The sequence below is a fragment of the Schistocerca cancellata genome, chromosome 8 (assembly GCF_023864275.1).
Source record: "Schistocerca cancellata isolate TAMUIC-IGC-003103 chromosome 8, iqSchCanc2.1, whole genome shotgun sequence".
Lineage (NCBI taxonomy): Eukaryota > Metazoa > Arthropoda > Insecta > Orthoptera > Acrididae > Schistocerca > Schistocerca cancellata.
In genome coordinates this window covers 276,811,970-276,837,033 of record NC_064633.1, presented here as the reverse complement: position 1 = coordinate 276,837,033, position 25,064 = coordinate 276,811,970, and positions in this window count along the sequence as shown.

Below are 25,064 nucleotides of genomic sequence, written 5' to 3'. Positions count from 1 at the left end.
GTCAAGCACCAATTTCAGTCTGCAGCATCGGTGGTTTCCGGGCAATGGAAGCCACAGCTATTGCATGCGTTCCACCAGTCTAGCCCTCAGCATACACTGAACCATCGACGCAGAACTGTCTACAGCCTTTGCAGTCCTCCTACACCGAACCAACATTGTGGGCGAAGCTGTTCAGACAGTTATGGCCATGTGCACGTGATGACAGTCACCTCACTTTATGGTAACAATGTGTGGTCCAGCACATGCATATCACAGTGTACGACTCTCTTCTATGCACTGGTTCCTCACACACATCACTGTTAGGCAGTATGTTCTATACGTACTGCTGTCACGGGACGACAAACCCGCTTCCAATTGACCAATCGTTCTTTCCCATTCTAACTCACTCACATTTTGACATTGCCCCTTCAAAGTCCAAGAGGCTTATGTCTAAGGTGAACCCCGGCTCTTGCGTGCAAGTTTCCACTTCGTTTGACGGCTATATACGAACAGCGTGGTGCAAAATTGGCCTATCCAGTCTTACCAGAGTGCTGCGACTACGTGCACGCTACCTTGTGCAAACTTAATCACGTGTTTACTGTTCTACATACTCTCTTAGACCTTGAAGTGTTTCCAACCATTCCTTGTGGGTGTTCCAATTCCTACGCATAGTAGTGCAGTTCTTGCTGTAATTACAGGAAAGTAAATATGCTTACTGGAGGAACTACAACAGAGCCATCGTTTGCCATATTAAATAATACCCCTGTCTGACTCCCGTACTGCGTATTACTCATCCAAGGTGGATAGTATTCTGCTACTGAATACAACAGGTCCGTTGCAGTCGTGCAGAATGTTGGTGCTCAAAAGAAGTACTCTCAGGGATCTGGCAACTTATCAAGAATGATATCTCTTTACTTTAGCTTAGTCGAAGATTTGGACAAAAATTTTCGGTGAATTCTGCCTCACGCTCATCTCAAATATATTTTAGTTGTGTTTCATACCTTAGACCACTCTTACAGAGATTACTGTCTGCGATTGAGATAAAAAGAGGTATTTTACATGATCCTTGTAGACACTTCATTGGATATAGTAGATCAGTTGAGATTTTCTGTAAGAATTTCTTCAAGGGATGGAGGACAGTGTGTTTCCGTTAAAAATGAGATTAACGAAACTTAGCAGGGACAACCTAGTGTCGTCTCACAGCGTACTTCTCTCACAAGGGAATGGTCAGACTTGTCATGTCGAAACCTGTGTTGCTTTTTTTACCACTGTGAGTTAACATTGCAAGAAGTCTGTATGCAGAATTTTAGTTGCTGACATGACCTGGAAGTCTGTAAACAATTTTATGAAGTAAAACATTATTGTCGCATGGTTTCCGCGCTTATAACTGCCTCTTGTACAACCCTGACCTCTCTCGCTACGTTATACCAACGCCATCTAGGGACAAGGTGGCGTTAGCTACGCGCCGCTCTCTTGCCACAGCAGTGAGAGAGCTGATTCCCCCAATGAAAGCGATCGGTGATAATTAAACATTCGTTGACAAATATGGCTGATATGTTATCTACAACATTCTTTCCAAATAGCTATGAAATAGACAGAAATAAATATACGGTTTAGAACACGTCCAAATTTTATTTCTTGTAATTACCGCAAAAATGCGAAATATTGATACAATGTTCAGTACATAGGTTTTTTGTGCACCAAGAAGATACAAGCAAAGACGACATACGACAGCCCTGCGAATCACAGACGTTGTTAGATGGCCGTATACAAAACTAGGCTGGTGTTAGGAATGAACCAGGCCTAGTTTCAGTATATTTCGAGGAGTGCCACGCATATTTAATCAAATTCTGAAACCGTGGGGAGGAAAATTGGTAATGTACTGCTGATTGCAGCTTGAGAATATTGTCACGGTGATAGACTCTGTTAGTTTTCTGTAAAATGCATTCCACTGACGGAAAAATTCTCTGTCTAAAGGTTGAATTACGTTCGTCGTGCCGGATGGAATCTGAAGTATCTCTACTTCTTTGTCAGGGTGGGCTCGAAATACAGCTTTTAATGAATCAGACCTTTTATGACCTGACCACGAATCTAGAAGGAGAAGAGATTTGTTCCCGCAGAATGGAAGAAAAGCATGACGCATGAAAAATGTAACGTTTTCATTTCCCATTTTTCCAGACTTCGATACGTCTACCACAAGATTGTTTGCGTAGAACATTGTTCTTTTGACACGTGGTCCAAAACGTCCAGTTGCTTCTTGAAGACACACATATAGTTTAGGCAGCAATGAACCATTGCATTATAGTGTATGAATGGGTGAGTGCTGTCATGGATTGCGCAATCGCCTCAATATGGTTTTCCTCTTTGAATGACAGTGTTCTTTTCGCAAGCATTTCTTTTTGAAAACCTGACTGATCTGCATTGTACACGTACGATTCACTAAAACCAGTGATCTTATTTTTTGCATTCGTAAGAAAAGCTATCATTTCGATTTGTGTCATTTCATTTTCCGACCTGTTTCTCGATACAAATTTTGTTATTTTTCTTGCCACAATTTTATGTGATCTTTTGAAGCGACTAATCCAACTTTGAGAAGCCGTAAATTCTTTAGCGCCTATCGCGTTGGCAATCTCTAACGCCCATCACGCAAAGTTGTATCGCTGACACTAAATGACTGTTGTCTGGCATCGGTAAATAGCTCAAAAAGTCGCGCATTTATCTCCGTCGCAATTTCCGGTCGACTCTTCCATCTATACAATTCACGTTCAGAGGGGACAAAGCTATACTTATTTTGAACAGTACTGACACGTAGGCGTTTCTTACCACTTTCTTTCAACCAATGCGTCACCTCTTTTTCTTTGCCTGATAAGGTAATTGTAGTTGCTGGTGTTATCTTCGGAGATAATTGATGATGGTACGTGGCACTGTCACTCGAAGAGTCTTCATGAGTGCAACTTTCGTCGGTGTCTTCACCGTCTGTAGATTCACAGTCTGCAATATCGAGTGTTCCAGTTGTTTCTAGCCACATGTCTGTGCCATTTACATGCTCGTCTAGAAGTTTAACAACCATGTCGCACAACACATAGTCTTCAAGCGTGTTTTCTGTTGATTGCTTCATTTGGCGTCTGTGGTATATCTCCATGGCAAGCAGCAAAACAAGTACAGAATTCGCCACCACCTGTGACGGGAGCTTGAATGTTCACCGTAAAGTGGCTTGCGGAGTATAGATGAACATGTACAGAACATCTTTGACTTCTCTAACCAGTTTCAGGACGCTATGTTTCGAAATACGTACCAGAAAGTAAAAGGACGTGCATGCCACAGAAACGAATATTCGTTTCCCCTTTCCACCAAAACCGTGCAGCGATATTCCTCCTTAGTGAACGGCGCGATAAGACGGCCGCTCTTCCCGACCATGCGCACAACGCTCGCGACTCGCCATTTCCAGGGGTGGCCAACCGTCACTGCAAGCGCCAAGCAGGAAACACAGCAATGTTCGTGATTTTTTTTTAGGTGACTTCCAGGTCTGTATCAAAACTGCCATATTGGCATAACCAAGCATGCGCTGTATACAGCGTTGAGTGAACGCCGGATATTAGCTTTCTCTTAATTCTCGGGAATTTTGTGTTATTAACGTTCTTCCCACTGGCAGTTAAAAGCTGTACATCCACTTTCTGAGTCTCACTTAATGGCTATGGCAGTTAAAGTTGTGCCCCAGGACGTCTTAGTTAGCTCGTATCCGGCAGATGTACCTTTTTGGATACCCATCTAATCAGTCATTCTCCACAATGGTCTGCACAGCACCTACCTGCTGAACCTCACCTGTGTATCTTCTATTCAGTGAGAGTAAGTAGGCGGGGTGGTGAGAGGTGACTAACCATTCCGACTAGGATCTAATCATGTAAGCAGTGAAGGGATGGAATAGTAGGTTAATAACAATTAAAGAGGCCTATCGCACTTGGAATTTTAAGGGAGTATAAGACAGTGATAGCAGTGGCAAAATTAACTTGCTGTGGTTCTATTCTGATGGGGTAACGTGGATGTCGTATAATGATTTGTAGAGGCAAGTAAGGTAACATCACAGTTGAGCGATTGCAAAGATGAACGATGGGCGGAACATCGGTCTTCACCTTGTAACATACGAGGCTGAGTCCTTTCATTAGTTGGACAGTGAACCCATGACTGAGAGAAAATAGAAGAATGGGTCTTTACACAAAAGGCCGAGTGGTCTACAGGCTGTTGGGTCACAGGCTGCTGTTGCTCCCCCTTCACAACCTCCCCCCCCCCCCCCCGTTCCACTAACCTGCGGGCTGTACAAAGCTCCCTCAGATTAAAAAGACAAACTTGTCTGATGGTGTGAAGAATTTCTGAGATAAACTATTGGCTTTTCTGGGTGTCCAGAAGCGAGGCTCCGGCCACAAATAGGATCTTCAGAAAGCTGGCGGAAAGTACCACCGACTATAATTTTATGATGAGGCTGGTGGCACACCAAGCCGCACCGAGAGAGTGGGACTTTCGGGACTTTTTTCCATTTTGTTTCCCAGTGATGGAGAAAACGCACCAGTGGAAAAAAGCATCGTTCAGCATCGGCAGATGGCCTTTGACTGAGGAAAGTGGTAACGAAGATGACCGGAAGCTTTACTGAGCGGGAGTGTACGCACATGCAAAACAGTCCCCGTGCCTGGAGGAGAGTATGGATAGTAATTTCGTGGATAGATATTTGGGGTACACAAATTCGGGCTTGGACATGGAGTACAGACATTCGTACAAGGACGTTCAAAGAGGAGATTAACGTACTAGATTAGGAAGCGTATAGACTCAGAGGAGCGTACATCTGACCAGTCAGAGATGGAGGGCCTCTTCGAGTTATGCCATAAGATTCGACACCCACCGCCGTTGCTTACGGAAAGAACATATTGCAGTAACAGCATGATATGGACGAATAGGTGCGATAACCTGGTACCTTTTATGGAAGCAGTCTAGTAACGTGCTTGTCTGTACTTACTGTCATCCCCATCCTTTGCAATCCTTACATACTTGTCATCTAACCTCGCGATTTGGAAACTATGGGAGTGAATCGTCGTAACCAAATTGCTACCGCTATCCATCTCGGAACCTTACCAGCTATTAGTTTCTGTCATTAACGTAGCCATATATGTAAGCCTTGAATAGAAGCAGTTAGCACTGAATGTTTAATCCCTTCAACATTTATCATGTCAGTGAGAGAACATGTTATAAGTGTATTTTACTCCCTGACATTTAGCAGATAGTCAATCCCATGTCCATAAGTAGAAGTAACAGAAAGTTAATCGAGACCCACTCGAGGTACAGTGCCAGGGCATCATAACTGATATCAACTTATTAAATGCTGTTGCTTAAGTTAATTATTCACTACTGAGGAATGTTCCGTTTCGGTCAGATCAGTCAGGTGTAAAACCAGACGACCCACGGGCTCAGTTTGGATGCAGTGGTTAGTGAAGCGAAATGGAAAAAAATTTACGGACATCTGGTCAGGGTATCGCCAACAGCAACAGGAAAGTTATAAACTTGGTACGATTCGCTACGAATAGGAAAGCAGGGCAGAGAGCGAACTACTGTGAACAGTACAGGAATGGGGGTTATCATATTCGACAGCAAACTAATGCCTATAACGTTTGTTTACGTACAAATGGTTCAAATGACTCTGAGCACTATGGGACTCAACACCGGAGGTCATCAGTCCCCTAGAACTTAGAACTACTTATACCTAACTAACCTAAAGACATCACACACATCCATACCCGAGGCAGGATTCGAACCTGCGACCGTAGTGGTCGCGCGGTTCCAGGCTGAATCGCCTAGAACAGCTCGGCCACACCAGCCGGCGTTTAGGTACACATGGGCACGTTGCAAGCAGCAGATGAAGAGTATGAAGTGTACGAGGATACTGAACGGGTGATTCAAAATGTAATGTAACTGGAACGCGATTGTAGGGGATGGAATACACGAAAAATTAAGGCAATAATATGGGCTTTGCAGTAGAAATGCGAGAAGAGAAAGAATAATGGAGTTGTACAATAAATTACAGATGGCGACAGGGAAAACTCTGTTTAACAGAATGATATTTTCACTCTACAGTGCAGTGTGCGTTGATATGAAACTTCCTGGCATATTAGAACTGTGTGCCGGATCGAGACTCCAACACGGGGACTTTGACTTTCGCGGGCAAGTACTCCACCATCTGAGCAACCCAAGCACGATTCACGCCCCGTCCTCACAGCTTTACTTTTGCCAGTACCTCGTCTCCTACCTTCCAAACTTTACAGAAGCTCTCCTGCGAACCATGCATGACTAGCACTCCTGAAAGAAAGGATATTACGGAGACATGGCTTAGCCACAGCCTAAGGGATGTTTCCAGAATGAGATTTTCACTCTGCAGCGGAGTGTGCGCTGATATGAAACTTCCTTGCAGATTAAAACTGTTTGCCGGACCGAGACTCGGACTCGGGACCCTAGACTGCGGCTAAGCCATGTCTCCGCAATATCCTATCTTTCAGGAGTGCTAGTCCTGCACGGTTCGCAGGAGAACTTCTGTTTGGAAGGTAGGAGACGAGGTACTGACGAAAGTAAAGCTGTGAGGACGGGGCGTGAGTCGTGCTAGGGTAGCTCAATTGGCAGGGCACTTGCCAGCGAAAGGCAATGGTTTCGAGTGTGAGTCTCGGTCCGGCGCACAGTTTTAATTTGCCAGGAAGTTTTCCTCTGTTCAACAATCATACGACCAGGAGCTATATTTGTAAAAGTCCACAGAGAATAGGTATGGTTCCAGACTGAGTACATCATCGTCAGCCAGAGACTTCGAAAGCAAATATTGGATTGTAAGGTGTACTCAGTAGCAGATATAGAGTCAGATCACAGTTTAGGATCGATGAGGAGGAATTAGATTAAGGGAATCGTCTGGAAGAATCAGTGTGGAAGGAAATGGGATAATGAAATAATGACGAATGATGAGCCGCATCTGAACTTGGTCCCTTAGGAATTCACATACACAAATGAAAGAAAGATTCAAGAGTAGGATTACAGTTCTGGGTGAAAGGAAAGGATATCAATCACCAGATTCACTGAAGACGTTGCTGTCTTCAGTGAAAGTGAAGAACAATTACAGGAATTGTTCAATGGAATGAACAGACTAATGAGTACAGAATATGGACTGAGAGTAAATCGAGCGAAGACGATAGTAAAGAGAAGTAGATAAAAAGAGAACAGCCAGAAACTTAATATCAGAATAGTCAGAATACGGAATCACAAGGTAGAAGAAGTTAAGGAACTCTTCTACTTAGGCAACTGAATAGCTAATGATATACGGGGCAAGGCGGAAAAAGCGGAGTAGCGATGGCAAAAAGGGAATTCCTGGCCTAGAGAAGTCTACCAGTATCAAAATAGGCCTTAATTTGAGGGCGATATTTCTTGGAATGTATGTTTGGAGCATAGCATTGTATGACAGTGAAATATGGACAATGGAAAAACCGGAACAGAAGAGAATCGAAGCATGTGAGAAGTGGTGCTCCAGAAATAAATTGTGAAAATTAGGTGCACCCATGAAAATGAGAGTTGTTCTGAATAATCGGCAAAGAAAGGAACGTGTGGAAGACATTGACAAGAGGAAGGGATAGGATAATTGGGCATGTGTTACGATATTACGGAATAACCGCCATGGCACTGGAGGGATCTGTAAAGATTAAAAATTGCAGAGGAAGCCAGAGGTTGGAAGACATCCTTCAAGTAGTTGAGGGTAAGGTCCAAATGAAGTGGTTATCACAGGTGAGGATTTTGTGGAGGATAGCATCAAACCAGGCAGAAGACTGCTTTCCACATTTTGGGAGGAGGAAGTATGGACCAAAACAAGGAAAAAATTCCCAGCAATTACGGGCTCTAAGAGGCATATCTTAAGAGCTATGATCGCCTGAAGAGATGTGTTTCGTATTATCGAAGATGAACGTTTACATATAGCTCTTAAGATACGCTCTTTTGAGTTCATGCTTACTAGACAGTATTTTTTTTTCATCCATACTACCGCACCTCAGAATATGCAGTAGAAGATATTTATTCCATAACAACGAAGACGAAGAAGTGATCATATCTCTTAAGATATGCACTCTGGAGCCCATATTTACTAGACATTTTTGCTTGAATGGTCGTTCCTGTCGTGTTCCTAAATACTGACCATCCGCCTGGAACCCTCTGTCTCGCAAGGGGAACACCTAATGCAGAGAATAGAGACTTTTGTGTTAGTTTTAAACCTACCACTGATTAATTTTAACATACACATAACATCTAGTGTCTTAGTCCACTCGCGGATGATGCTATAGTATACAGGGAAGTTGCAGCATTATAAAGTTGTAGCGAAATGCAGGAAGATCTGCAGCGGATAGGCACTTGGTGCAGGGAGTGGCAACTGACCCTTAACATGGATAAATGTAATGTATTGCGAATACATAGAAAGAAGGATCCTTTATTGTATGATTACATGATAGCGGAACAAACACTGGTAGCTGTTACTTCAGTAAAATATCTGGGAGTATGCTTGCGGAACGATTTGAAGTGGAATTATCACATAAAATTAATTGTTGGTAAGGTGGATATCAGGTTGAGATTCATTGGGAGAGTCCTTAGAAAATGTAGTCCATCAACAAAGGAGGTGGCTTACAAAACACTCGTTCGACCTATACTTGAGTATTGCTCATCAGTGTGGGATCCGTACCAGATCGGGTTGACGGAGGAGATAGAGAAGATCCAAAGAAGAGCGGCACGTTTCGTCACAGGGTTATTTGGTAACCGTGATAGCGTTACGGAGATGTTCAGCAAACTCAAGTGGCAGACTCTGCAAGAGAAGCAATCTGCATCGCGGTGTAGCTTGCTCGTCAGGTTTCGAGAGGGTGCGTTTCTGGATGAGGTAACGAATATATTGCTTCCCCCTACTTATACCTCCCGAGGAGATCACGAATGTAAAATTCGAGAGATTCGAGCGCGCACGGAGGCTTTCAGACAGTCGTTCTTCCCGCGAACCATACGCGACTGGAACAGAAAAGGGAGGTAATGACAGTGGCACGTAAAGTGCCCTCCGCCACACACCGTTGGGTGGCTTGCGGAGTATAAATGTAGATGTAGATCTAGAAGAATATTCTTTTGAAGAACTGCATTCTGTTATCTGATATTTACCTTTAGAAAGAGCACGTCAGTCAAAATATTCTCACGGACGAATAAATAATAAGGTGGAAGTTTTATGAACCGTGCGAATTTTACGCGTGGATAGAAAAGTTTAAAAGTGTTCGCAGAAGCGTAACCGACGAACACCTCTTCGGGCGTCTGGTTGCAGTTACGACTTCGGTGTTCGAAGAGAATATTAATTCATTTACCCGTGAAGACCGACTACTTTCAGTTGAACAAACTGCTGAAAAAAACTCCCGTACATATTGTCCTAACTCCCACTGTCATTATGCGAGGCTGGTTCCGTGAGATTACCGTTCAGAATCGAAAACACGTACTTCCGGTTTGCACCGAACCCTTTAGTCAAGCGGGAGTGCTGTAGTTTTGGATACGGTTTTAACGTTTGGTGAAACTTGGATGCATCAATTTCATTAGAAGTTAATGTGTGAAACGTGCAGTGGAAAGACCCTGAAAATTCAGCATGTATTTTACCGAGCGAGGTAACGCAGTGATTGACACTGGACTCGCATTCGGGAGGACGACGGCTCAAACCCGTGTTTGGCCGTCCTTATTTATTTTTTCTGTGATTTACCTAAACTGCTTCAGGCAAATGCCGGGATGGTTCCTTTGGAAGGACGCGGCTGACTTCCTTTCCCATCCTTGACTAATCTGATGGGACCGATATCCTTGCTGCTTGCTCCCCTCCCCGAAACCAACCAAGCAGAATGTATTTTATTTTTGATACAGTTCTGCTGCTGTTTATGATTTATTTCCTCTTAGTGATTACAAAGTTACACGAAGAGATCATTTCGACTTGTTGTCATAATCAAGCGTTCTTGCGCAGATGGTGTAATATCGTTCCTTACGTCCACGTCGGTTTCTATGTCCACATAACATAATTTATAACCACGTCTTAGCTGGTATGACATTGTCCATATTGCACCTTGGAAAGTAAGAGCGAGTTCTCTTTATTTTAAGTTACGATCAGGTTTTCTTGTGTGGTAGTTGTAAAATTAATTTGACCGGTTTTTGACAGCTACGGATCCCGCATGCTCCGTGTGTATGTTTAAATTGGAAATTACATTATTCTAAGTCGCAGAAGGTCAGCAGATACGTTTAATTTTCAGAGATAGTATTTTTTTTAGTTTCATATGAATAATTTGTATCGTTTTTTTGTCGTTATAATTTTCCCTTTTTCTTTTATAATTTCAATAAAATTTTCCAGGTACTTTTTATGTATAAAATTTGTTCGTTCATTACTGACGTTCTATAAGTATTTTTCTGTATGAGTACAGATTTCCATTTCATCCAAAATGTTCATTACATGTTCTTCAGCCTACCATGTGCATATTCTTTAGGGCATTTTTAACATTTCTACCTTATGTTTTTGGAATTTTAAACGCAAGTAAAATGGGGTTTCGGTGGTGTCGCATTTTCGTCTACTTTATTTAAATCTATTTCTGAAACTGCGACAACAATCAGCAGATTTTCAGCATAAAAACTACCTGGAAAATTCCGTTGACATTATAAATAAAAAAGGGGAAATTATCACGGAATACACAAAACAACAGAACATTATTTACTTAGAGCTGAAAATTAAACGTATTCTCTGACTTTCCACGAAATATAATTTTCATTGTAAAATGTATGACATTGCTGGAAACGGAGCTGTCAAAAAGCTTTAAAAATAATACTACCAAAACCGCGCAAATAACGTGATCATAACATAAAAGAAAGACAGCCAACAGTTACACGCCAGCATGTAATTTGTAACACATTGTACCAACTAAGACTTAAATATAATGTGTCGTACAAAAACACAGAACCCAACATAGACGTAACGGACAATACACCTATTATACTGTCTGCACACGTACTGTCTGTACACAGAACACTGAAACGAGCTCATGGTGTAACTCTGTAATCACGAGGAGTGAATAAATCAATACTGCAGCATAAACCTGAACCAAAAATGAAATATGTCGTTCTTCCAGCTCATGCATGCTGCGGGAGCACTACAAAAAACATTGAAAACGCATTCATCTGCTGGTAAGCTCGTGTTAACCAACTTTGAAAGTGCCCGTGGTTGATTACCTTTAGTTCTTGGAAGATCAACGCTCTACGAACAGCTTGGACTACTCAGCCGTGACCGAGGACAAAGTCAAGCCCGAGCTGAAGAGGAAATATCCGGGACGGCAGAAGGAAGGCGAGTTTCTACTTGAAGGCAGCACTTGACATCATACGGCAGAACTAACGCTGGAAACTATTGGCAAAGTGGTTTGAGAGATCCTACCCCATCCTCCTTGAGCCCTGAGCTGGCACCTTGGGGTTTTATCTGTTTCGTCGGATGAAATAAACTTTGCGTGGCACCAACTTTAACAACAAATAGGTAAAGAAAAAAGTACAAAACTGGCATGGAGATCAATGTAAAAAATTCTTCTCTCACGGAATAAGAAGACAAGTCAGAAGGTGGGAAAGGTATATGGAAGCTGGTGAGCATTGCGTGGAAACATAGATAAGACTCTATATTCCTTTCATTAACCATTTTTGCTGTACATGTATTTGTCTGTTTCTTTATTGAATGAATCTCGAGGATTGTACGCTGGATGCCGCATTGGAGAGACTGACAGAGAAGTTGCAATCGGAGGAGAATAGTTTCACTCTACCAAAACTACAGTACGGCAATTTTGGCACACTACATAAATATCTTAGTAAATACCGGATTACCAGCAGTATTGGTGGCATTGGTAAGGAAAGGAACAGAAATGGACGTATAAGAGAGTAACCAGGAGCTAACGACGTTTTTTTTTTCTTTCGCTGTTTGTTTTGTACATAATTAAACGGTGCATCATTCATTGTTACTCCATTGTGTATTTTATATCCTTACATAATATAAATTGTCTTTTATAAGTAATTAAACTTACCTGGTCGCTCAAATTCTGCATTTATATGTAACTAGACTAATTACTTTTGATGCAAGTACAGGTTACACACACAAACATAAAAATATATATTATTAATGATATTTTGTACTCGAGAGAAAATTCTGTATCATGATCAAAGGAAAGAGTTTTCTGTTATGATTGATAATGCGAAAGTTTATGAATAATAGAAACATGGTTTGTATGAGTTCGACGAAGTGTTGAAGCGATGCTTAATTGATTTTTGTTTTGCGTTTTTTCTTTCCTTTTTGTTGAGGAAGTTACTTTATATGATAAATCTGTACTATTTAGTTTTACCACAGCATCCGAGTGTTTCACATTACAAATCAACAGTTTTCGAATAAAACCTGAATTACTTATTTATACAGGATCGCCGAGAGTGCTAACGCGCTGCTTCCTGGACTCGGGTAGGTGTGCCGGCCCCGGATCGAACCCGCCCGGCGGATTAACGACGAGGACCGATGTGCCAGCCAGCCTGGATGTGGTTTTGAGGCGGTTTTCCACATCCCGCTAGGTGAATACCTGGCTCGTCCCCATGCTCCGCCTCAGTTACACGGCTCGCGGACATCTGAACACTTTCGCACTAGCCGCGCGGGATTAGCCGAGCGGTCTGCGTCGCTGCAGTCATGGGCTGTGCGGCTGGTCCCGGCGGAGGTTCCAGTCCTCCCTCTGGCATGGGTGTGTGTGTGTTTGTCCTTAGGATAATTTAGGTTAAGTAGTGTGTAAGCTTAGGGACTGATGACCTTAGCAGTTAAGTCCCATAAGATTTCACACACATTCACTTTCGCACTATTCCATGGATTACTCTCGACGCAGACAATTGGGATACACTAATTCCGTCCCTGGGGGTATGGGGTGGCGGCAGAAAGGGCATCCGGCACCCCTTAAATATTAACATGCCAAATCCGATTAACGATGGCTAATCCTGCGTAACTGTGGGACAAGGCTCAAGCGACAGAATAGAATTTCAGTTTTGCTGTAAATACTGTTTACTTTTAAGTAACAGACAGGAGGACAACTATGTAGAACAAAACGGTTCCATAGGTTACCCGGCCCTTTTATATTTCCTCACGCAGTTTCTAGACGGTTAATCACTTCCAATCTTTACCCGGGTTCCCGGGTTCGATTCCCGGCGGGGTCAGGGATTTTCTCTGCCTCGTGATGGCTGGGTGTTGTGTGCTGTCCTTAGGTTAGTTAGGTTTAAGTAGTTCTAAGTTCTAGGGGACTGATGACCATAGCTGTTAAGTCCCATAGTGCTCAGAGCCACTTCCAATCTTTATGGGAACCCAGTAAGACACCGCTCACATACGTGAAGAAAGCGATCGTTATGAAATATAGCCCGACAGATATGCAACAAAAATAGCGTACCATTAAAGCGGGTACGATAGCTGACTAAAGCTACTAGGAAAAATACTATGATTTACACTTATTATGACTAATAAACGAAGGAGCCAGGGTTCGATACACAGCCGCGTCGGAGATTTTCACCGCTCGGGGAATGGGTTTTGTGTTGTCCTTATGTACGTATCGTTACATAAGAGCTATTGAGGTGGTTGGAAAGGCAATAAATTGGAAGAAAAGTCAAGGCTACGGCAGTTTTACAATTCTAGCGATGAGTGATCCGGTTATTTTATTTCACCACTGGTCCAGTGAAAGCGGAACACCTGTTCCGTGAGACAGGCACCTCGCCATCAGCAGCCGGGCGTCGCCGGAGGGTCTGCCACGACCTACGGCCCCGGCCCCGGCGTTTCGCGACGAGTGTACACACTCGACCCGGCGCGGAAGACAAATGCCGGCGGGCGGGCAAATTCTCGTTAAGCCGCGTGGCGGCCATCAGTCTTGCGGGCTGCCACGGCGGCGGCGGCGAGGGTAGCGGCGTGATTTATACAAACGGCGAGGGCAGGGCACGCCACCCGCGCCGAGCCACCCCCTTTTTAATATTTACTGTGTTGCGGCGGCGCGCTCTGCCATTAGTTGGCGGCGTCAGCAGCGCGCCAGCTTTCTGGTTGCCGTGCTGACGTCGGCGCCATCAGTCAGCGGGTGCGAGCGCTGCTGCTGATCAGCAGCTCGCAGCCGCCTGACTCTGCACCCGCGCCAGGTGAGCGATACGCCCGCCCCTCTGCTGACTCGGCCCTGCCGCGAACTAAGAACTCCGTCCCTGGCCAACGAAGCATACAGTTTCATCTTTTCTAAGTAGTAGCTAGAAGCTAGAGAGGACAAAGATAAAAAGTCAGCGCAGTACGTTCTGTTACCACTGTGTTAAGAAGCATATCTGCGCATTTTTAAAATGACATCATGTTAGCCCTAGACTGTATTATTTCTTACAATCTCCACTGTTGAGAATTCGACCTTCGGTCATTTTCAGGTGGTTAACGGTGTCAGAAACACAGCACTTGTCAACACCGATAAAAAGGATAGAACCGATGTGAGCCTCTATTCCTCATGTCAGCATTCGTAACAAATCCCATCCAATAACAGGTTTACAGATTTGGAGTAAAGGAGTAGACAACAAAATAAGAGAAAAAGAATCTAGTAAACATTACATCTCTTCAGTTGCTTGTAAGGTGCTCTGTAGAGCTTTGTTGAGGAGAGTGGACCAACAGGCTGATAACCTCATTGGAGAAGCTGGTTTCCGGAAAGGGAAGTCGAGCATATATTCAACCTAATAAGCATTCTGCGAGGAAGAGCTCTAAGGAGCCAGAACACTGCGGTGATTTTTCCGACTTCGAAAGGCGTACGACTCGTTAGACTGACACACTGATTAGTACCTTCGAACAGTTTGCAATTGACAAAAAAAGGAGGAAAGTCATCAAACAGACACTAACAGATGCCATCTCAGATGTCAATTTCTTCGGAGAAATTTCTGGTCAGTTTTAAATTAAAACAGGGGTCAGATAAGGAGTTGAACTATTCCAAGTCCTCCTCGACATTGTACTAGAGAAAGTAGGAAAACATGAGAAGTGGCTCAGAATTAGGAATGAATAAGGGGAACACGCCTTAGGAGGGAAAGGTACAACCTGGATGTCGACATTGCTCTCTTAGCTAACAACCGGGAAGACCCTCAAAGATGCTTGACAGTCTTCACGAAATCTCAGGAAAAACGGGTCTACAAATATCCTATGAAAAGGCACAAAGTATGGAGTGCAGGGACTTAAGTGAGAGATGCATGGAAAAAAATAACTGGAAGATTAAGAAGACAGAAGTTTAAATAGATGAGGGATTGGATCCAACCCAGAGGACTGGATAAGAAGGCAAACAAAATAAGAGGCAGAAAACTAGACATGGCCTACAATCTAACACGGAACAAGTACAACAAACGGAAGTTATCGTACAAGGCCAAAATCAGGCATTAAAACTCGGTAGTACCACCTAAGGGATTGTACGCTTCAGAGGACTTATTTTAAATAGAAAAGGGGAGCTTCAAGTACTCGAGAAGAAAGAAAAGAAGGTTCTGAAGAAAATATTCGGACCACAGAAAACTGCCGTTAGGACTTGGAAGAAGAGGAAAAACGAAGATCTCTACAGGGACACTGAAAAGGTCACACCACGATGAGGAAGCGGAAGTTGAAGTTCCACTGGCACCTACTAACGACACGCAGACTGACAAAAAGTATCTTCACTTGTATCGTGGGATTAAATTACGCACTTAATTGGGCAGATGAGGTCAAGGGGGATGCAGCGGAAGTTGGAATCATGCCATAGATGATCCGCAGTAGAAGAGAGTACAGGAGCAGAGTTAACAGTAAGAAATCATTTCAAGAGGAATAACTAAACGCGGGGCCCAAACGCATCGTTTCCGAAGAGGAGAGACAGGAAAAATAGTGAAATGATGAAGTCGTTCTCGGAGAAGAAGAGGAGGAAAGCAGAGAAGTGTTTAAGTTCTTTGCGGCTCGCAGTTGGCCAAATACCGAGGAAAAAGCATTGACTCTAAAATGTTTATTTTAAAAATCTGTGAGCAGTGGTTTATCTTCGCTTTTGATCCATACTCTCTCTCCCAAAATGTGGGAAGCAAAGCTCTCGCAATAGAAGAGATTTGTTTCACAATATCGAAGGGGAAGAATGCTCATAGCTCTTAAGGTATGCATTTTAGAGGCCATGTTTATTAGACATATGTTCTTGTATTGGTGTGCGGAACCTGTCGTCAAAGAGTGTAAAAGGAATTTAGTTACATCCTGTACAAAACATACTGTATTAAGTTAAAGTATACTCGTGTTACTAAGTGGAAGCAAAATCTTACATATATAGAAACCTAAAACATAAAACAAACTCAGACATAGATTATGTGAGAAACACATTTTTCATTTGGTTTATCGGAATATATGGGAATGACCTTTCTCATTTCCTATGTACTTAAATTTATCTGACTAAAACTCATGTACCCTTTCAGGATTTGGCAATACTATCACAAGGAGAAAATTTATGCTCATTTTTCTCTAGTAAATCATGGAATAATGGGAATATTTGTGAAACTTTTTTTTAAAAGTAATGATACTAGATTTTCACATATGTAATTCGACTAAAACCAACGAGGAAACGGTTAGCTGTTGAATTGTATTATCTGGTCACTTTTTACCTAAGCGAGTGAAATATAAACTCTGCAGCACCGTGGCTGCGCATACAATGCGTATTGTAACCAGTAAGGCCTAGGATGATACCTAACATTTAAATCCGGCATAGTGGAGATGCTGCTTGCGTCTGCCACATAACGCGATTTTATTCACGTTTCTATGACAACGTCACATGTTTCAGCTGACACCTGTACTCAGTGTTGCGTCAGCACTGGTAGTGGCTACAGATCTCCTTTCGCCGTCTACAGTATAAGTAGACCAACATTTTGTAGTCTCGTAATGCTAAGTAAATACACTTGTTACCTTCAAAATATCTGTTCTTAAGCCGAAGATAACACTTCGATTTTCTGCCTTTAGATAGCACAGCAAGTTTCAATCTAAGAATGAAATTCCGGGTGTGGAACAGCTAGGAACGAGTTAGTCTAGAGCTAGGTGTTTAGAGTGTGTACCGTGAAGTTGTTTTCAGGTATGGTACATTATAAGTAAATTGACGGTAGATTCGGATGGGGGGGGGGGGAGAAAAGAAAGGGGTTACTGATGTCACCTACATCAAGACATTAAGGGGAGTCCGCGGCGACGAGTAAAAATGTGTACCGGACCGGAACTCGAACATGGGAACTCCTGATTACTAGCCAGGTGCGTTAACCATACGGTAGACGTTTTAAAGATCATTTCTTCTACCTGGTGCCTGAGCTTTCTTCCATCTTTTGGACACAGGCTTTCGTAGCCGGGGTTTGCGCTATATTATGGTTAAAAGTGGGGCTCCTTCAACCACAGTTTCTGTATGCAACTTCATAGTGATTTCATCGGACTCTAGGGCTTTGTTTAGTTTCTGATTCTCAACGTCAATAATACAAAAATAAATTTCGTTCATCTTTGCACTGGAACGGTTATTAAGTTGGGGCAGGATGATCCTTTCTAAATGAACATTGAAAACTGAACTAACCATTCCTACTTTTTCTATGCTGTCGGCAATTTCGACTACTGTGCCATCCGTGTACGTCTAGACGCTAACTTTTGCTTCTCTAGGAGCCTTGGAGCAGAATTTCTTTGGGTTTTTAGAGAGATAAGGACATTTTGCTACCGAATTCAATGAAAGCCTTACACTTTGCTCTCTGAGAGCCAAATGCGTATAATTCGGCGTCTTTCTAACTGTAGCAATATCCGTAGTCCCTCCCCTGTTATGAACTCGTCACTGTTTCTTTGTAAGTTTCTGTCTAGTGTCTGTGCACCGTGGAGAGTCTGTCCATCTGATTTGCTTTACTAGGTACATATCTTTCCAGTATATTGTCAAACATTATATTAAATCGGAGCCACAGTTTTTCCTTAACTCAAGTGCCTCATTGTGATATGACGCTACTGCCTGTTCTATAGTTTCCTGAACATACAAATCACTCTCCTAATTTTAGTTGCCTATCGTACTTTAGTAGTCATTATTCCCACAACAGCATCACTGTCACTGACCGTATTAGAAATATGGATATCCTCAAGGTGGTCAGACCCAAACTATTAAATCGGGAGTACCCCGATACCCCTCTGAATTGTGGAAATAACATCTAGTTATAACGAGAGGCCGACCTGCCATTATAAACGGAAGCGAGGAGTATTGTGTTGTCAGTAGAGAAGCAGTAACAGCAGAATCTGTGGGAGATATGATTGATTTAATTTAATTTATTCCTCATTTTGACATCTGTTGCCTTACATTTTACAACAGATCGTCCGTCTAACAGCTTTTCATGCCGATTTCATAACATATTCCTTATTACAAACAGCAATTACTGTTTTCACCAAGTACAGTGAAAATAATAACAAATTAAAAATATATTAGAAATTGAAAGAACGAAAACACAAAAAAATACTCAAATTTTAAGAAGTTATGATGATATATGAAAGAAACAATTGGATAGAAAGACAGAGAGAGAGAGATACAAAAATTTTACCCTATATGAGTCAGCCTGATCTGAGAGCCTCGGAACTACTTAGAGCCTTCCGGTCACGGTTTTTTGCGGGTTAATATTCCTAACACTATTCACAAAAACACTGTAACTATTACGTACATTGGGGAAAGCGCAGTGGTATGTTCGTGTAAAGTATGTTATTTCTTGGAGTTATTAATTAACCTCCAGTTCTTATATTATGTGTCTTGAATTTTACCTGTTATGTTGCTTATATACTAAGTGTTCAGTTACAAATGTTACATCGCAGCAGAGGTATAATGACCGTGGGATGGTGTTCAGTTACTAATGTTACATCCCAGCAGCGGTATAATGACCGTGGGATGGGGCGTGCTGTTTATACTTAAGCTAGAACAGGTTCACAGGATTAATTGCGTTACACTGTTTATTCGAGATGTTGTGTAACGTTGTCTATGGTACGTGTTGGTGAAAGTATTTTCTGTTTGAGTGAGCGTGTGTTTCGTGGTGCTGTCTGTGTTGGAGCACGAATTGGAACTGCCGTCTTATGGGCTTAGTGTGTGTTTCAGGGTTCTGTTATACGGCCGTGTCCGTGTGTATTAGTCATGTAATGCCTCGAGACAACATCAGCTATTTTATTTATCATTTCCTTCTCGCCTTTGTCTCTATTGCCAGTATCATGTCATTGTTGTGCTGCGTTGGTGTCTGGTAAGCTGCTCTGTGACGGTGACGGTGAAAATGTATGTATTCTGGGGATCCATGTTCCCCACACGTAAAAGCAGCAATCTGGCTAAGGACCTAGGCGGTGTAAGTGCACAGGGTGAGGGCCGTGACCTGTCAGAAAGTAAACCACACTCTGGCTTGAATTGATATGGCTCAGTCTCAGACGTTCCCTGATGTCTGGAAAGAACTAATATACCCTGCGGCCCTTATCGCTTAACTCTCAATCCCTTTGACAGGTATCTACCCGCCATTTAACGAATTGGCGCTTCTCGGTAATTTCCTGTCCGATAATCTCTATTACTTTATCCTGTCTCCTCTCCACAGCCAGTACACTGCTGCCCGAAACCGAATGATTACGTCTATGGGGAAAGTTCCAAGCACCACGCAGAGTGATTTCGCTGACCTGGTGTTGAAGGCTACTGGCAGCCTTACCACGGCACTCCTCTGCCCTCGCCGCACAATGTTCTCATTCGCCACTAGATGGTTCAAATGGCTCTGAGCACTATGGGACTTAACTTCTAAGGTCATCAGTCCCCCAGAACTTAGAACTACTTAAACCTAACTAACCTAAGGACATCACACACATACATGCCCGAGGCATGCCACTAGACGTACTCGGTGGGCCCATGCACTGGCTGCAAAACAGGCCACAGACTCAAAGAGTGCACAATAGTAAGTTCCCATTGAGTGTAATGGTGCCCTAAAGTGCGTTATGTTGAGTCTCGCTAAGCCCGTCAGTCGTTGCTATGATTTGTTCGTCAAAGGACAGTCGTTAGTCGTGTTGCACATTAAGATATCGTGTTTTCCGTTGTCTACGTATGCTAATGTCGCGTAGTTCTATGGTTGGATTACTGTGTAGTGTTCCTTTGAGTAGTATATAAACTGTTTTATGTAGAGGCATTTGAAGTTTGTTATGTTTGCACCACTGGGTGATGCTTGCGAGAGGCTGTGTTGACCGGTGTTAGAGTTGCGCTCTTTAGTCCGCCTAGAGCACCACCAGGAGCTCATAGGCGTATGCTATTGCAAAGGTCAGAAGAGCTCACTGACTTCGAACGTTGACTAGACGTTGTATGCCACTTGAGTAACAAATCCATCAGGGACATTTCACTTCTTCTAAAGCTGTCCAAGTCGACTAATGGTGACGTCATTGTGAAGTGGAAACGCAAAGGAAGAACCGTAGCTAAATAAAGGCCAGAGATATTTCTTTTACTTACGGACGGGGATCGTCGAACGTTGCGGAGGGTTGATGTAAAAAAAAAATAGCGTGAATTCAGTGGAAGGAATCACTCTAGAATGGACAGTGAAATACGAAGTGGTGGTATTACGGTATGAGTGTGTTTTTCTTTATTACGGTATGGTTCTGAAACTGCGCTTAAAAACGCGAAAAATGTGGAATGAAGTGAACACATTTTACACCATTGTGTACTGTGTACAGTAGAGGAACAACTTGGAGACGACGATTGTTTTAGCATGACAGTGCACCCTGTCATAAAGCAACATCTGTGTGACCGTTCACTGTGGACAGTAACATTCCTGATACCTACTGGTCTGCTCAGAGTCGTGACCTGAACTCGGTTGGACACTTATAGGATGAATCAGTGTGTCGACTTCGCTCTGGACGCTACCGACTAACACCACTACCATCTCTCATTTCTGCTCTTCATGAAGCATGGACTGCCCTTCCTGCAGAGACACACAAACACCTCACTGAAAGCAAAGTTCAAGCCGCCACAAAGGCAAAGAGTTGGCACAAGCCATTCTAGTGTCCACTAACAGGTAACTGTATACTTTTCATCAGACAGTGTTTTTTGTTGCCTTATTATCTATACTGTCTCTTCTAGAGTTTTCTACTGAGGAGCGTTTATTGACATATCCAGATCAGTCCTCTGCAGTGTCACAATCTTAAATCACTCTTAGTACGTATCGCCAACTTGTTTTCACCAGCGAGACAGGATCAAAATTGTCACTAAATGTAAACTATAAGATAAATCCCCGTTCGTCCAATGTGTGCTACATCCGACCACTACATTACAAAACCAACTCCCGTTGATAACCCTTTCATAGACAAAACATTGTTACAGTCTAGAGTCAAAAAGGAAAGGTAAATATACTAAAATTCCTCATTTCAAATTTCGACTGGATTAAACCGAATTTACTATCTTCTGTTATATGTCGCATAGTTCATATAGTTCACTATAAAACACAACCCCCTGTTAATCGCTCCAAGCTGTGCCTGGATAACCGGCAAATGATTAAGCGAAATTTCACACCCGTACACTCAAACGCACTGGTGAACTCTTTGGAAGCTTTCCGCATGGAATAACTTTACTTAACACTGAGAATCACTCACTCTCAACAGCCTTATAACATCAACTCCACGCCAAGGAGACCATGACTGTCTACCTATCTTAGCTAGGGCTGTCAGTCCGCTCCTGATTTCCCTAGCTTCAAACCCGCTTCAGGAAAATGTTTTAATATTCAAAAGTTTCTGCAAGGCAACATCAGAAACACAATGCAAGCATTTTCCTGCTACTACTGCTTGTAGTTCTGCAGGAGGTGCTGCTCCCTGCCAGCACTTTTCAGAATTAATTTCCAACAGGAGATGGAAAACACCTGCGCAGCTGGGAAAAATTTGTCACACTCCAGGCACTCTTATACAAGTCTACCAAAAACAATTTAGAATGATTATGAAAGGCTCAATTAGTCTCACTAATTCCCAGTTCATGACTAAATGGCAGGGCGGGAATGTGGGGGAAATGATTCACACCTGCTGATATCCCAGTTTCAGCTTCTCCACCAAATGTTCTTGGACGGTTTCTTTTTCGTGAATATACAGTTCTCTCGGGGGAAACTTGTCGAATAAACCTACGAAATAACAATTTTAATACAACAAATAGTATTAAAATAATTTGAGTGTCTATAGAGACAATGTGAGTAAATAATACCATGAACTAATAAAGTTTACAGTGGCAGTACTTCTACATACGCTACTGCTTCCACGAATAAGGATAACAGTGATAATGATAATAATGAGCCGGCCGAAGTGGCCGAGCGGTTCTAGGCGCTTCAGTCTGGAACCGCGTGATCACTACAGTCGCAGGTTCGAATCCTGCCTCGGGCATGGATGTGTGTGATGTCCTTAGGTTAGTTAGATTTAAGTAGTTCTAAGTTCTAGGGGACTGATGACCTCAGCAGTTAAGTCCCATAGTACTCAGAGCCATTTGAACCATTTGTTAATAATGATAACGAAAATGATAACACTAATGACAATGGAAATTATAAAAAGAATTCATAGGTGTACAAAATAGATGTTTTCTGAAGTAGTGAATTCTGGGGAAAGGATGTTTATGAAAACTGCACCAGCTTAGTATGAGGGGAAATGAGGAAGGCCTGGTAGGAAAGATGGCTGTACCGGGTAACGAGTGCGTATACGTACAACGGTATTCAGTATTGTTGCTTTAGTAGATATTCCATTAACTGCCTTTTGCAACTGGAGCTGTTATTCAGTTTTCCAGTACAATGCGGAAGGTCATACCAGAATCGGAATCCTGCTACTGAGAATGACTTTGAGAAAGTGGTTTAACGATGGAGCGGGGCAGATAGTATGGGAGCACATGTTCCTGCCACGTTGTTCGGAGAAGAGCGTTAAGGTCAAGGAGAGATATGAGGGACAGTGTACATTGATAAGATAGTAGAGAAAACAGAGGGTATGGAACTCTCTCTGCTTGTCTGCGCCCAGCTAAGATGCTGTGCATATGATGGTGAAATACGTTCAAAGAGTCGAAACCCAAAGATAACTGACATGACAAAGGTCGTGGGATACTTAGTACTTTCGTGACCGAACTTCCTTTGCTCGACGTAGAGGAGTAAATCGACGTGGTATGGATGAACAAGTCGTTGCAAGTGCCCTGCAGAAAAGTTGAGCCATGCTGCCTCTGTAGCCGTTCACAATTGCGAAAGTGTTGCCAGCGTAGGATTTTGTCAGGGACTGTCCTCTCGGTAATGTCCATAAACGTTCGATAGGCTTAATGTCAGGCCATCTGGATGACCAAATGATTCACTCGAATTGTCCAGAACGTTCTTCAAACCAGTCGTGAATAACTGCGGACCAGTGACATAACATCGTAGTTTGGGAACATGAAGTCCATGGATGGCTGTAAATGATCTCCAGATAGACAAACTTAACCATTTCCAGTCAATGATCGGTTCATTTGGACCAGAGGATCCGGTTCATTCCATGTAAACACAGCCCACGCCATTAAGGACACGCCAATAGCTTGCAGAGTGCCACTGTTTTACATTCGTCTAGGGTCAGACTGGTTCGTTCACGAGACCAGGAGAGACGCTGCAGGAAATGTCATGCTGTTAGGCAATCACGTCGGTCGTCCGCGGCCATAGCCCATTAACGCCACATTTCACCGTACTGCCCAACGGATACGTTCGTTGCACATTCCACATTGATTTCTACGGTTATTTCACGGAGTGTGTCTTAGCACTGACAACTCCACGCAACAGCCGCTGATCTCCATTGTTCGTGGTGAGAGCTAATGCCAAAGATCTGGCATTCTCAGGCAAACTCTTGACATTGTGGATCTGGGAATACTGAATTCCCTAACCATTTCCCAAATGGAAAGTCCCATGCGTCTACCTCCAACTATCATTCCGCGTTTAAAGCCAATTACTTCCAGTCGTGCTGCCATAATCACGTCGAAAACCTTTATCACATGAATCATTTCCGCCAATGCATTGACCCGTTATACCTTGTGTTCGTGATAGTTCCGCCATTTGTACGAGAATGAGTCGAATGGAAACATTAAATATCTTTTTAAATATTATTTATAGTGCAGAAGTGGTACAAAGCTATATCACTTACCAACATAATTTCCCCCACGCTCAATGCAAGTTCTCCAGCGCTTAGAATGTACACAAATTCTTTTAGAAAAAAATTCTTTTGATAGTCCGCGCAACCACTCACGCACCGCGTGGCGTACCTCTTCATCAGAACGGATCTTCTTTCCTCCCATTGCGTCTTCGAGTGGTCCAGACATACGGAAATCAAATGGGGAAAGGTCTGGTGAGTGTGGTGGATGAGGAAGACACTCAAAATGCAGGTCTGTGATTGTTTCAACTGTTGTACTGGCAGTGTGGGGCCTTGCATTGTCATAATGCAAAAGGACACCTGCTGACAGCAATCCACGTCGCTTCGATTTTATTGCAGACCACAGATGATTTTTTAGGAGAACTGTGTATGATGCACTGTGGCAGTGGTCCCTCTAGGCATGTAATGCTCCAAAACGACGCCTTTTTCGTCCCAAAAGAGAGTCAGCATAACCTTCCCAGCTGATCGTTGCGTTCGAAACTTCTTTGGTTTTGGTGATGAGGAATGGTGCCATTCCTTGCTCGCTCTCTTCGTTTCCGGTTGGTGGAATTGAACCCAGGTTTCGTTCCCAGTAACGATTCTTGCAAGGAAGTCATCACCTTTTCGTTCAAAGCGCCGAAGAAGTTCTTCACAAGCATCAACACGTCGTTCTCTAATTACAGGAGTCAGACGCCGTGGCACCCATCTTGCAGGCACTTTGTGAAACTGAAGCACATCATGCACAATATGGTGTGCCGACCCACGACTAACCTGTAAACATACTGCAATGTCATTCAGTGTCACTCGGAGGTTTTCATTCACTGTGAAGAAGAGAAATTTGTTAACATCGAGTATAGTTTTAAGTGTCAGGAAGTCGTTTCTGAAAGTATTTGTATGG